This window comes from Motacilla alba, chromosome 4A (assembly GCF_015832195.1).
Source record: "Motacilla alba alba isolate MOTALB_02 chromosome 4A, Motacilla_alba_V1.0_pri, whole genome shotgun sequence".
Taxonomy (NCBI): domain Eukaryota; kingdom Metazoa; phylum Chordata; class Aves; order Passeriformes; family Motacillidae; genus Motacilla; species Motacilla alba.
In genome coordinates, this window is record NC_052045.1 from 8,071,838 (window position 1) to 8,085,375 (window position 13,538).

A 13,538-nucleotide genomic window follows, 5' to 3' on the forward strand; every position below is an offset into this window, starting at 1 on the left:
GGGCACCCTACAGAGAAGGGGATCTTGAAAAGGGAGAGCAAAATGTGCAATGTGACAACTCAAGCAGGCATAGGGCACCTGATAAGATTGATGCTCTTTAATAGGGAAATGGAGAAAGGTCTGAAGTTTTCCCTAAAATTTAAGCAGCTACAAGTTAAGACAAAAGCTCTAAGAACTTATTTAAAAGCAAAACTTCTGTTCACAAGCTATTTTCATTTGTACTTTCTCCTGTACATAAGTTTGTTCATATTTGAAATATTTCACATTAAAAAAAGCAAGCAGAATAGCTGGCATTGCCAAACAAATCTCACACTTCACAACTACAGAACACACCACCAAGCAGCTGCATCAGTCACAAAGAAGGTAAAAAAAAGCCCCAAGGAATCATATGACCATTGTCATTAGTATTAACAAAGCACTGTTTCCATAAAAAGAAATTGAATTATATATTTCCTACAGCAAGTTTAAAGCAGAAACATCAATAATACAAATGAGTAGCTGGGGCATTCTTCAAAAAGTAGTACAGCCAAATCACTTGAAAACAGCTTCTCAGAAAAGGCATCGAAGACACCAAATTCATTACAGGATGCTGAACATAGAAAATCACCCAAATTTTCTTAGTTAGTCTTCTGAAATACACAAGCCAATTAAATGAGTAAGGTTTAAATTTTGTCGCAGCTTGCAAGCTCCTCCAAGGTTCAAACAGGTCCCTTTCTACCTCAAAATTCTAAAGATATCTTCAGGAAATGCACTTCTGAAACACTTCTGTCACCAGTACCAAGTCACACATTCCAAGTCCCTGTATCTCCCACCCCAATGCACTTACAGCCTGGTTCCCTTGTCAGAAGCTCCTGGTACAGGATATTGGCTGTCTGCACTGCACTGCATGGCACAGGCACACCTTCACCCCAAAACACCTCCTACTCTGTAAAGCCCTGAGAGACAAAGCTTTAGGAAAATAATTCATAATGTTTCATAATCATGAATAATTTCATAACCATAATTCATAATAATTCAGATAAAACTGGAACATTTTTCAATTCCCCTGAATGCCCACTGAAAGCGTGCCTCTGCACCAGAGGCTACAATTTAACATTGGTTAATTACTTTGTAGCTTTTCAAAGACACTTAGCTTAAGGCGAGCCAATACGCCGAGAAAAGTTTCTGCTACAGCAGTGTTTCTAATTTATCCACAAAGCTCTAATCTCACAATTTTAATAAACCTGTTGCATCACAAATAGTTAAAAAGAAAACCATAAAAATGTTTTCAGTCAGTACTCTGACAATGCAATACAGCTGTGAGAATGAAAAAGACCTGAAAGTAGAGAACCTTGAAAGGAAAGCAGAACATATGTTGCCCCATCTATTTAAGCTTTTACCTCCCACTCACACTGACACCCATACACACTATGCCAGATCTGTGATAAAAGCATCCATCCCTGTGAACCCAGCCCCAGGCTGTCAAAATCAACTCTGATAAGCTATTAAGAGTCATTAGAAAAGTTTTCCACTATTGATACGGTGAAACAGCCAAACACTGAATATGTTCTGAGGCTGCTGTTCTTAAAACACTTCATAATTGCTCAATTTTTGCCATAGTGCAGCAGCACAGAAAGTTTTGCCAGCAGATATATCATCTAAAATAGTAAAGGGAAAAAAAAAGCAAGCCATATACTAGGCATCACAACTATTTCAGCAACCTAACAACCATGAAAAACACGAGCATTTCTGACAGCTTTGCTTGTGGTGTTTGTGGAGGTGATAGAGTAGTGCTAGCAGAAACACTCCTAGCAGAAACACTCCCAGCAGAACACACTGCAGATTCCTTTGGAATCGCTACCAACACTTTCTTTGTAGTGTTGATTAATGATCCCTTTCTAACAGCTAGACCACAGCAAGAACATAGAGCCCTGGAGGTAACTCCAATGATACCTTTAGATCCAGACAACCTGGGCTTGATCACCATTGTCAAAGAAACCATAGAAGTACCAAATTACACTGAGATATATTCAACATCAGGTAGCTTGTTGATTTCATTTTTTTTTTTAAGAACTCTAAACATTTTTCTCAGCCTGTTGGAAAACAAAACAAAGGACATGTCACACTTGTGACTAGAATTCATAGAACAATTTGGGTTGGTAGGGACCTCAAAGATCACCCAGTTCCAACCCCCGTGCCATGGGCAGGGACATTTTCCACTGCACCAGGTTGCTCAATGCCCCATCCAACCTGGCCTGGAATTCAGGGGGGAAAGGCAAGGCTTTCCTTTGTATGCCCAACCCCACCGTGCCTCTAGACAGGTCGTGTGCCAGCAGAAGAACCCTTCCTGCAGAGCTGCATCTCACTTCCCCCTCGGAGCCTCCCGTACCAGCTGCACATACTCCCTTTCCTGTTTGGCCCCCCTGGCTGCCTGAGACAATCCCAAGGCTCATCATTGCTCCATGGACTCGCTCTGCTGGCATTTGGGGGACTCCACTGCAAACCAGACCAGGGAATCTGGACCCTTTTCCTCTGGTTGGGCATATTTGCTGATCTGCTTCATCCATCACCAGAAGTTGTGCCAATGACACCATGAATTGCAGAAGTCTCCAAGCCACAGTTACTGCTACAGATCAGGTACGGTTGAACTACTGCCTCAGATGACATTCAGTTTAGTGAATCTTTTACAGACGAGCAGAAGAAATTATTTAAAGTAATAATAATAAAAAAGCTGTCTGGGGCAAATTCACTTTAATTCATTTTTGACACCTAGAGTCATTGGCTCACTGGAAGCAGTCTTGCTTCTTTGAAGCAGAGCAGCATGTTAATTTGTGCTGGCACCTCACTACAATTTTTTGAACTTTAGAAGTGAAAGAAAATGTTTAGAAGCACAATTTTGAAAATCATAGAATCAAAGAGATCACAAGAAGTGCATTCAGGATAGCATTTAATCCAAGTTACTACACAATTTTTTTTACTATCAACACTCTGCAGCATATTCTAGTATTAAACAGGACTGCAGAACAAGCTCTACCATGAAATCAGAGAAGTGGGAAGAGTGCCCTGAAGGTTATTCATTAGCATTATCTCTGTGTGTAGCTCACTGGGGAAAGAATAAGGAAAACTCCTCTGTGGCATTCTATTCAAATGTATGAGGCATATTTAAATGAGTGAGGGAAGTATTTCTGATGCAGATTTCACAGCAGGTCCAAGACGGAATCGGTTTCATTAACACTCAGAACATCCAAGCTGAAGAGCCCTTTGCCATACAAAACTGAAAAAGATGTGCACCTTGCGTCTCCTGAATCATACAAAGGAGCTGAGCCAAGACTCCTAGAGTTCTGAAGTTAACATCGCACTTTTCATACGGAGGCGAAAAGTCCTGAACAGTACCTACTAAAAACAGAGCTTGGCCTAAATTTTATGAGAACAGGGAGAAGAGGAAACTGACAAGTTCATTACAACCTACAGCTACGTTTCCCTTTCTAATGGCTGCATCTCAGAGCTAATCCCCAAAACTCCCTCCTGCACCCAGACCTCATCCAGCCTATTTAAGGACCAGGGAACAATAAACACTGACGAGCAGAACGGCCCGGGTGAAGGAAGAGAACGATTACAATGGCTGCACAACAAAGCCTGGAAAAGGAGAGTTAGAGACACTTTTTGCGAGCGGCACAAGCTCCGCAGCCCGGCCCGCACCCGCCGCCAGCCGCGACCCCGGCCGGGACAGTCCCGCCGTGTCCCCAGCCGCTCCCGGCGGTGACCCCCGTCCTGCCGGACCCCGTCCCTGCCCCGCGGGGCGCTCCCGGCTCTGCCCCGCACCGAGCCCTCCTCGCTGGTCCCCGCCGCAAGGGGGGCACCCCCGAGGGCGCCCCGTCCCCAGCGCGGACCGCGCTGCCCCACGCCGCCCCCCGGCCCCCAAAGCGCACCCGGGACACCGCGGTCCCGTCCCGCCCGCGGGGAGCCCCGCCGGCAGCAGCGCTGCCCCTGAGCGGCCCCGGTGAACGGCGACCCTCGGGGCAGCCCCTCCGCTGCCAGGCAGCCCCCCCGCGCCGCTCACCGAGCGCGGCCCCGCTACCCCCGCGGCCGCAGAGGCCCCGCGGGACGCAGCGCCCCCGGCCCCGCCGGGCCCCCGGGCGGGACAGAGCCGAGCCGGGTCCCCGCGCCCCGTCCTCACCTGCGGCGGCGGCCGCCGGGCCCGGCCGCGGTCCCGCTCCGGAGCGGCCCCGAAGTGCGAGCGCGGCCCCGCTCCCCGCGCGCGCCCGGCCCGCCCCGCCCGGCCGCGTCACTGCACGGCGGGGCGCACTGCGCCTGCGCGGGGCGGGGCGGCGGGAAAGAGGGCGGGGACAGGGTAAAGGGGCGGGGCCTCCGTGAGGGGAGGGACGGACTGAAAGAGAGAGAGGGAGAGAGAGGGAGAGAGGGAGGGATGGAGAGAAGGAGACGGATGGAGAGGAGAGAAAGAGAGAGGGATGGAGAGAAGGAGAGAGAGAAAAAAACAAAGAGAGAGAGAGAGAGAGAGAGAGAGAGAGATGGAAAGATGGAGAGATGGAAAGATGGAGAGAGGTATGGAGAGAAGGAGGGATGAGTGGAGAGAAGGAGGAAGGAAAAGAGGGCAGAGGCCATGGCACTCAGCAATAGCAGGTCTGCCAGCAGGCCTTGTCTCCAGCAGCTTGGTGCATCAGGAGAGCTGCAGGAACAGCAGGGAGGACAGAAAGAGGCAGCAACAGTCATAAAATCACAGAATGGTTTGGGTTGGAAGGGATCTCAAAGACTTTCCTGTTCCAACGCCCTTGCCATGGTCAGGGACACCTTCCACTAGAGCCAGTTGCTCCCAGCCCTCTCCAGCCTGGCCTTGGACATTTCCAGGAATGGGTCATCCACAGCTTCTCTGTGCCAGTGCCTCAAACAAACCTCAAAGTAGATAATTTCTTCCCAATATCTAATCAAAACCTACTCTCAGTTTGAAGCCATTTCCCCCTGCCCTGTCACTACACTTCCCAATGAAGAGCCCCTCTCCATTTTCCTCGTAGTCCCCTCTCAGACACTCACCAAGTCCTTGGTGGCCTAGGGAATGCGAGTGAGAGATACAGAAAAACATCTGCTTGTGTCTCTAGGGGATTCATTTGGGATCAGCAACATTACCAGGTGAAAGGCAAGCCACAAGCTGCTCTCCCGACAAGAGTGTTGGCTCCTGGAAAGTTCGGAATTGCTTCACCTGCTCCCATTACTCTGGAGGATGCTAACTCTGAATTTTCCTCACAGTCCTCTCCTCTTTTTCATGTGGCCACATCTTTGATTTGGGAACTGCTGTTCTTCTGCTCTTCTGCCTGTATTGTTTCCTGTAAACACACCTTTAATTTCTGAACCACCAACATTCAGCAAAATTTTGACTGCAGGTAATCTTAGGGCAAATAATGCCTTGGTTAAACCCAGCCAGCCCTAATGAAGTTATAGGAATTTTAGCAATGCAATTGAGGGCAGAACTTGATGCAAAACTAATTATGAAGCCATAGGTAACCTTCCAGCCAAGACTGCAACCAGCTCCTCATTCTTTTAACCCTGGAGGAAAAGCTGAACAGCCTATGAGACCATAACACGCCATTTCAGAGTTGTGTATGTCTGACAGCACTTGCTTTTAAAGCCGGTTTTTATCTGGACATTTTTTGCATCGGCTTATCAAAGCCAGTGCAGCATCAATCTCAGAGCAAAAGCTATCCTGGTTGAGTAGCTCTCTAACAGATTTTGCTATGGGCAGTTTTGGGTTCCCTTCTGTTCTCCTCACATCACTGAGAGCAACTGAAGCAAATTCAAGCACAGGGAACCAATTCACCTCTGCTCTGAAGCTGACAAGAAAATCAGTATCTCAGTTGCAGACGAGAGCATTTCTTGTGTATATTTTTTGTGTATATTTTTCCATCTCCTGTCCTTGAAAATGACCTCTTGCATGAGCCAGTGCCAGTCTCAACTTACCTTTACAAAACTTTAGGAAGAATTCACCTCTGCTGAAAAAAGATATAGACAGAGTGATCCACTGGATATTACACAAATTTTCCCAAATAGAATAACTCCAGTGTAGGAATGTGCTCAGTCACAACATTTTACAAAAAAAAAAAGGTTGCAACAGTAAGCTCTTCACCTTTTTGCTTCTTTCTTTCCATTAGAAAATAAAGTGAAATTTGCCATTTAGATGGACAGTAGCTATAAAACACATGCCACTCCAGATACTGCTTTTTTTTCCCCTACTGCTGTTTTCTATCCCAAGGCAAGGTAATGTCTCCAACACACATGTAACACGGGCTCTTGCCCAAGTTCAAGCCAACACTTCCAACAGAACGGAAGCTTCCTGATCCTCTTTGCTCATTTACCTGGCAAAAGGTGGTTTTTTACAGCCCAGGTTCCATCTTGTTTCACAATTGAATATACCTTCTTTTTTATTTTTTTTTTTTTAATTTTTAACGAAAGACTTGGCAAATGAATCGAGTGCTCATACTACTCCAGTGTTCTTCCAACAGTTCCACCTTGAAAGCCAGGCAAGTTTTCCTGGTCTTTACCTGGGACCTCTCAGCACCAAATTCCAGCATGCACCTAGAAGCCCCCAGGAGCCCAGCTGTGCAGGGGAAGGCTGCAAAGCTCTGTTCAGCAGACCTAGGCTTTGTCACTAAGGAGTTCTTCTTGAAAGTACATGCATTAGGGTTGCTTAGATATTTTATTGTCATTTAAAAACTTGTTCTAAGTGTGCCTTTCTACAAAGCTTTGATGCCTGTTACGTATTTCTCTGCAAGAAATCCAGCTGAAATTTGCTGTAGACTCTGACAGGCATCTCAAAGTATAAACACAAGACAAATACACAAAATTACTAATACAAAGCAATTTACATAGCAAGTTTCATATGTAATTATAATATATATTACATATTATATTACAGCAAGACTGTATTCATAAACATTTCCTGTATAAGTCTACTTACAGAATAGTTCCTTTCCATCCAGCATTCTCAGTATTTATGCTGACAAATCTGACACAATTTGATAATGATACTGAGCATAATTTGGTGTGGTAATACATGCCTTCAGCATCTAAGAACAGTATAAAAATGAACAGCTACTGGTTCAGGCAGAGCAGGTTATATCTACCTCACAATCACTTTGCATTGATATTACAGATTAGAGAGAGCAATATCCATTAAGCAAGAGTATTTCCTGTTCAAAAATTATACAACTCGATTTTATCTCAAAAGAAACACGTACCCACTGCCTGAGCTCGAAACAATTCACTCTGAGCTTTTGCCATAAATTGTAACAGAATCTGTTAGAAAGCAGAACACGAAACTTGGGTAGAGGAGAAATATTCTCTATTAAGTTTCAATTGCTTGTGGCAACGTTGATTCAGTATTTGAATTTCTGCAGGTAGTTACTGTCGAACTTGATTTAGCATGTGAGGAGCTGCAGCTCACATGTAGTGAGTACCCACATGTGTTTAAGGCAGCATTTCTGCAGCTCTTTCAGCCAGCATTGCCTGCCAAAGTGAACTGGAGCTTCCCTGACCCCTTCCCAAGGCCAGGGCTGCAGGTGGAAATGCATCTATGAGCTTCCAGGTGAGAAGTGAGTTCCTCTGCCTCACAAATGCTTTTTAGTTCCTCTTACTTTCTTTATCCTGCAATTTAGAAAAGTAACTTTCAGGATTTATACCTTTTCTATAATGAAAATGTTCTGTGTAGGACAGATCTGCATATTCATGCCACAATAACAGCCTCACAAAATTAAAATCATTCTAAAACGAGAGGTGAGGTGCATTTTTGTCAAGCAATAAACACTGAAAAGTTTTTTTGGTAAAAAATCATTCATTTTGAGTGTTTTTAAAGCTGGCTTTCCCCCTCAAGACAGCTTGATTCCAGCCACGCACGTTGCATTTCCAAAGTTCACTGACAGCACTGGCTCCCGCTAATGCACCAGAAATCCTGCAGAGCTGCAGCAGAAAGGAACATCTGCTGAGTGCAGGCAGTGCTGAGCACCCAGCTGTTCCTGCTGGCTGCCATCCCATCCCATCCCATCCCATCCCATCCCATCCCATCCCATCCCATCCCATCCCATCCCACCCCATCCCACCCCACCCCATCCCATCCCATCCCACCCCATCCCATCCCATCCCATCCCATCCCATCCCATCCCATCCCATCCCATCCCATCCCATCCCATCCCATCCCATCCCAAAAGGTATGCACTGGCCATCAGGAGGGGTCTCTGAGCACAGCCTCCAGCAGAGAGAGAGGGAGCTGAGCAGCAATTCCCCACCTTTGCTGAGGCTGGTGAAGCCTCATAAAAACTCTTCATTCAGAGTGGAGAGTACCTACACCCTGTTCTTGGTGTTTCCCCATGGTGTGAGTTGGAAATTTCCCCCAGAAGGCTATCAAAATAAAAATCCCTGGAGGGCAGAGCAGTGCTCTACAACTTTGTCCTACTCCATCTCCACTTCCAGCAGCACGAAAGAGACTCCAGCCACTTTCCAGAAACATCAGCAAGGAAAGCCTCCTTTCTTTTCTAACTATTTCTCAGATATTTCCTGTAAGAAAGACAGCCTGGCAGCTTCTCTCCCTGTCCTGAGATGCAAACATGAGATACTTTTGGTGCCCAGCATGAAAAATGGAAATTTCACCTTCCAGCCTCATGCTTTAGGGCAGAGAAATGGGTATCAGCCTCCTCACCACCCAAGCACCGGTCAGATCAGAGCCAGCTGAGGGGCACAGAGATACAGCCATGCCTCCCCAGGCAGCTGCAGGCAGCCCTCAAAAGCAAATGACATTAAAATATATATTAAAGCTTTATCAAAAAGATGTTTGAAATGTCTCTCCTTGCACAGTCAGTGCCTTTACATTAAAAAAGTACCAGATATTAGAGTAGTTCCCAGTGCTTGGAAGAGGAAATAGCTGCCTGGTATGTGCTGACACACAAAAGCATTTTAAATTAAATTATAATACCAATAAATCCTGCATACTCAAGCCCTGATTTTCCAACTTTTTTTACCATCCATAGCTATTTTCACAAATCTTAAAACAGGGGCCTAACAACAACCTAAAGATTAATTTTTCTTGATACTACGTTGAATGCCTTATCTCTCTTTGCCCTCTTAATGTTTTGTCTCTCTTTGCCCTCCACGCAGTCAGCCACCACTGAAATGGCAATTACTGGTTCAGCAGAGAATTACAGGCAGCTTGGACAGCCTGCCCTTCTCTGCCAGGCAACAGGGAAAAAATCAGCATAAACAGCATTGCTACTCTCAGAGAAACATTTCCAATGTAAATGGAGCATCTCACTGGAGAGACATATTTAAAATATTAAAATATGTAGGAAGGGGGAGTTGCTTTGGCCACCAAGCATTAAAATTCATCATGGGGAAGAAAAAAAGACAGAAAACATTTAGATTAAAATTGATCCAAATCTTAGGAGTTTGGGAAGACAAATGAAATGTGAAGGGAGTGGAAGGAAGGATAGGGAAATCAGAGATGACTGCAGGGAGTACAGTCTGTGACTGGCATTCAGGCAGAAAGGAGGCCATCCCGGGCAGGCAGAGATTTCAATGCCTCAAGGATTCGGAGCAGTTCTAAAATTTAACCCAACAACTACAAAGAGAAGCTCTGACCTAAATACGCCACTGACATCCTTACATTGTCCAGTGCAGCAATAACCTCTGTAGTTTGAGGCCATGAAGGACTGATGTAAAAGCAACACTGACATTTTAATGCTATTTTTAAAACATGCTAAGATTGCTGATTGACTTATTCTTTTCAAGACATACCAGCAGATTTTACATTCCATATCACGCCAGCTTTGCATAAAAGGGTGAAGTGGGCATCAGGCAGAGATCCATTGCCCAGGGTATAGCTTCTTGTGGTAGACACACAAAATGTTTCACCCACTTTGTCATGCAGGGTGTGATTGTAACATTTCCATTTGTAGCAAGGACTGCCTCATCTTCAGTTGACTAAATTGTTGTGGAAGCCTTCCTTGGGAACATAAGCACTGACAAACAACCTCTACCAGCTGCAGTCTGCCAAGTCCCAGCCACAAGTCTTCCCTTACCTCAAAGGATTTCACTCAAAAAATAAATAGCAGCGGAACTTGTCATTTCCTCCAAAGTAATTTTGGAGTTTATCATGTTTTTCCTCCACCAAAAATCAGTGAAGCAGAATTTCAGATTTAGAGGAATAGTTATTTTTAATATAGATTTCTTCATTCAATAATATGTTGTAATAAAATATCCCTATCAAAAAATTTCCTTAGCTGAGGTAGAGAGCCATTTGGGAGCCGAGGCAGGCTGCAGGTTGTGCCTGAACTTGGTGCTGGACTCAGCCAAGGCATTACTTTGGTAATTCAGGTATTCTTCCACAAGAACTTTAATTTTTAATACCAGAATTTTTCTGTAAAGTCTTTTCTTGCTTGCTCTCTTTGAGATTCAAATTTATAAAGAAGAGTGAAGCAACTCAATATTTTAGTTGTATTATTTCTCTACATTGCTTTTATCTTGATTCCCTATACACATTTTGAGGCAGCTCAGAGAGGGGTAGGGATCTGAAGTTTGAGTTACAGATTATCAGCAAGTCCAAAGTCTCAACTGTCTGGGTTTTTGTAATGTCAGATTTGTGTCTTCATTGTGTCTTTTCTAAAGTTTGGCTTGGTTTATAGCTTTTAAAGTCATGGGGGAAAAATAGCCAGATGTAATTCTTTCTCACTATTAGGCAAAAAGTGAAGTAGTGCAAGTCATGAAGTGCTTCCAACAAATGTCTGAGGAAAAAAGCAAAATACAACACTTTCTTTCAATCCTATACATTTCCAAAATGCACTACAATAAGATGTTTGTTATCATTATCATTCCCATCAACCTCTCTCTCCTTTTTTTTTTTTTTAATGTCTGTGCAGCAGCATTGCACTTTGAAGTGCCAGCATGGGGATATTTTATGATTCATGAAATAATTATGTTTGCATTCAGCTTCTACAAGTTCCAACAGCCAACAGAAGTGCTGGGTTAATCAATGTCTTCTGCAAATTCTCACTGTTCTTCTGGCTTGGGCAGCAACTGGAACAACACTTTTTGCACAGAATTACTAATCACCACAGACAACTACTTCCACCATTGTAGACTGTATTCTCCAGGCTAAACAATTTGTCATTGCACGCTTCTGCTTTTGTTCCCTGCTGGCAAATGTTTCTAACTCCTTTCATATATCTGCAGGGCAGCTTTCAGAACATGACAGGAATTTCAAAACACTAATAATAATTCTCAATTTGAGTAGAATCAGCTTACTTTTAACTCATAAAACTGGTTTTACAGGTCTTTCTTATCACCAAGAGGAAATGGGAGTTCAGCACTGCCAGGAACGCAGATAAATAACATCACTTTCATCTTCCTTTCCTTTCCCACAGGTGGGGATGAACAGGGAACCAGTGCCAGCAGAGGAAACTGCTTCAGCCAACACAGTTCAGCCAGGATGCAGGAGAAGTGGCCTGTGCCAGACGGAGGGATTATATACACAATTTCCCCTGGAGCACCAGGGAGAGCAGTGGCTCTTGATGAAGCAGTGGAGCCTTGCAGTACAGCACTGCACTCCTCGTTTGCCCACTGCACATGGCATAATCCCTATGCTGGTGTGATAGCAGGGAATTTCTTCCCATAGTGAAAGTGCTTTCTTCCCATAAGAAAGCAATGCACCTTAGTTTCTTTATAATTAGCAGTAAGGATAGAAAATGTGGAATTCTAGAAACCCCTCTATGTTTTAATAAGTTCTCATGTATCACTACAATATCAAAACAAGATATGGACTTCTGTTGTGTATTATTTTTCATATCACAAAAAGAAAGGTAATAAAGGCTGTATTTTGCTTGCCTCTTGCAAATACTCATGCTGATCTGTGGAGCACTGCTCATTTGAAAGTTGTAGGATCTGATCAAAGTTGGATGTGACACAACCTGGCCATGTCCTGACAGGAGAGCTGCCTCTGACCACCCCTAACATCACAAAATCAGTGAAAGCAATTGTGTGCTCTCATTCTCCACAGAGTGAGCTGCTAAATGGGCTTTCTGCAGCAGTCGATAGTTCTTATGTCAAAGCAATCTCTCTTTAGGGTTCACTCCCAATTAGAGATCACAATGAATATAAAATAAATTATTGATCACTGTCAGGAAATACATTAACAAATCCATCTCCAAGCAAGAGCAGCTCAATGGTTCTAAGTGGAGCAAATTTAGTGACTGGCAGTGGTGTGGAATGACTCCATTCATCAGCTGATACTAAAGCATCTCAGTAAACCTTCTGAGCCATGCCAAAATATGGCCAGAACAGCACAGGAATTAGCCAGTGGCCAGTTCTCAAACCAATGCTTCAAAAAAAAAGTTTCACATTGCAACAGGATAAAACATAGTGCCTCATCATGATGTTCCTGAAAGCAAGGAATCTGCCCTGAGGCAGCTTCAGGCACCTCTAGTAAAGCTAATCAGCACTGCAGCAACAACAGTGAAGGGTTTATTTCTACAGAGATAAACAAATTGTGCTTGCACCACTGAGATGCTGCAGTGTGCACAGCATCAGCAGAACCCAGTGACACCAGCTATCTCATTACAGGGTATTTTACTGCAGTAGCTGCATGGATATAAATCCTAAGATTTGAGCCATGACTGCAGTGCAAGTCTGTGTCTTTCTTTCTCTATGCAGTACAAGGATAATCACTGCAGAGAGAAAACAAAGATGTTCAGTGCAACACTTTATCTACAGGGGAACATTTCAGCCACTGCATCCTGAATAGGTAACATCAAGATCTGTTACTGCAGGGAGGGCAGAGGCAACTGATCCTGAGTTCCTATGCCTAAATGGCATAAGGAAAGTAAAATTCAGAAACAAAAATGCAACATAACACGTATTGGAAAAGAAACAGGCTGAGCTCCTTGATAGGTTCACAGCCTAGCTGCTGAACAGGCTGTGCAAGGTCTGCCCACAAATGTCCGTGCTGACCACAGAGATTTACTCTCTCCAGGAGCTTTCTAACGTGGGCTTCATTTAAAGAGGGATACTTGATCATAAGCAACAATTAGAGTGTAGTATCATGGTTTCAGTACTTCTAGTCCATATTCTTTACAGCATAATGCCAGGTAGAAGTTTCATGAATCTGCATATACATGTTCTGTATCACTCATAAGGTTACCCTAAATTTTGTGTATGAGAGAGGGCACAGCAAAGAGTATCAGTACTGACAGAAACCTGCATCACCATCAGCCCTCCTGGCTGGGCCCCAACACTGACAAAACCCTGCTGGTTGTTGTGGGGGCAGTGGGGACATGCTATTTTAATACCAAAACTTGATTCTCTCTGTTTTGGCAGAAGTTCTCTGCAGTGTGTCTCCCTTTAAGGAGACCAAATAAATTAGCATAAAGTGGGGGTTGTAAATAACAGGTCATCAGTATTGGCAGGGAAATTGTAGGTGTTTGGCAGCAGGATAAACAGTGGAGGTGAACCAGGCCAATTGCTTTTGAAACTCCTTATTTACTGCTGGCCCCAGCTGCAGGCTCTGATGG

At 44.3% G+C, this 13,538-nt stretch overlaps 1 protein-coding gene across 5 annotated transcripts in view; it reads right to left on the reverse strand.

Annotated features, from left to right (window-relative positions):
- Nucleotides 1-4,229, reverse strand: part of KLHL13 (kelch like family member 13) — an 80,268-nt gene extending 76,039 nt beyond the window's left edge. The window contains exon 1 of one of the 5 annotated variants that reach the window (XM_038164590.1): nucleotides 4,157-4,229. The gene's annotated coding sequence lies outside the window, so the exon portion shown is untranslated. The remainder of the gene's footprint in view (nucleotides 1-4,156) is intronic. The other 4 variants (XM_038164588.1, XM_038164586.1, XM_038164593.1 and 1 more) reach the window with 4 other exon arrangements.
- Between the last annotated feature and the right edge of the window lie 9,309 nt (nucleotides 4,230-13,538).